Source organism: Cebus imitator, unplaced genomic scaffold (genome assembly GCF_001604975.1).
Source record: "Cebus imitator isolate Cc_AM_T3 unplaced genomic scaffold, Cebus_imitator-1.0 Scaffold634, whole genome shotgun sequence".
In the NCBI taxonomy this organism is placed as follows: Eukaryota; Metazoa; Chordata; class Mammalia; order Primates; family Cebidae; genus Cebus; species Cebus imitator.
This window is the reverse complement of record NW_016107949.1, coordinates 760,275-761,876: the sequence shown is the minus strand read 5'-3', so window position 1 is coordinate 761,876 and position 1,602 is coordinate 760,275.

The following is a 1,602-nucleotide window of genomic DNA, read 5'->3' as shown; positions in this document are numbered from 1 at the left end:
TGGCAGGCAGAGGTTGCAATGAGCTGAGATTGCACCACTGCACTCCAGCCTGGGCAACAGAGCAAGGCTCCATCTCAAAAAAACAAAAACAAAAACAAAACATCTGGCCAGACGTGGCTCACACCTTTAAACCCAGCGCTTTGGGAGGCCAAGGTGGGTGGATCATGAGGTCAGGAGTTCGAGACCAGCCTGACCAGCACGGAGGAACCCTGTCTCTATTAAAATTACAAAAATTAGCCAGTGTGGTGACACACACCTGTAATCCCTGCTACTCTGGAAGCTGAGACAGGAGAATCATTTCAACCCAGGAAGCAGAGGTTGCAGTGAGCCGAGATCATGGCACTGCACTCCAGCCTGGGTGACAGAGCCAGACTCTGTCTCTAAATAAATAAATAAATAAAATTAGCCAGGCGTGGTGTCATGCACCTGTAATCTCAGATACTCAGGAGACTGAGGCAGGAGAATCACTTGAATCCGGGAGATGGAGGTTGCAGTGAGCCAAGATTGTGCCATTGCACTTCAGCCTGGGCAACAAGAGTGAAACCCTGTCTCCAAAAATAAAAATATAAAAAAGAACAAGAAAGGAAAGGAGCCAGGTGCAGTGACTCACACCTGTAATCCCAGCACTTTGGGAGGTCAAGGTTGGCGTATCACCTGAGGTTGGGAGTTCGAGGCCAGCCTGACCAACATGGAAAAAAACTCTGTCTCAAATAAAAATACAAAAGTAACCAGGTGTGGTGGCACACACCTGTAAACCCAGCTACTCAGGAGGCTGAGGCAGGAAAATCACTTGAACCTGGGAGGCAGAGGTTGTGGTGAGCCAAGACTGTACCACTTGCACTTCAGCCTGGGCAACAAGAGTGAAACTTCATCTCAAAAAGAAAAGAAAAGAAAAGAAAAGCAGAAAAGAAAGGGAAGTACAATTGGAAGAGACCCAAGAGGGCACCGAGGTCAAGTGTGGTATTTAAGCTTGATCCTATGACTTTATAGGCTGAACTCTTTCCCATGATTCCTTCCTTAGGGTGGTCTGCTGCACTGGGTAGGAGAGCACCCTCCATGTGTTTAGAAACTTGTGTGCATGCCCATCTGAGGCTATCTTCCCTTTTCTGGTGGTGTGCCCCCGGAAGGTCATACTTCCCCATTTTGTCTTTTTTTTTTTTTGAGATGAAGTTTTGCTCTGTCACCCAGACTGGAGTACAGTGGTGAGCTCTCAGTTGACTGTAACCTCTGCCTCCCGGGTTCAAGTGGTTCTCCTGCCTCAGCCTCCTGAGTAGTTGGCATTACAGGCGCCTGCCACCACGCCCAGCTAATTTTTGTATTTTTAGTAGAGATGGGGTTTCACCATGTTGGCCAGGCTGGTCTTCAACTCTTCACCTCATGATCCACCCACCTTGGCCTCCCAAAGTGTTGGGATTACAGGCATGAGCCACCACACCTGGCCCATTTTGTCTCTTAATGCACATGGCTGGGCTTACTCATCCAATACCTGACATTTTTGCTTCTCCCTGGTGCCTGCATTCAATTCACACTTTAATGCAACAGATGTGGACCATCAGGCAATGGGCTCTCCCTGGCACCAGCTGCCAATTTGTCACTTTTTTT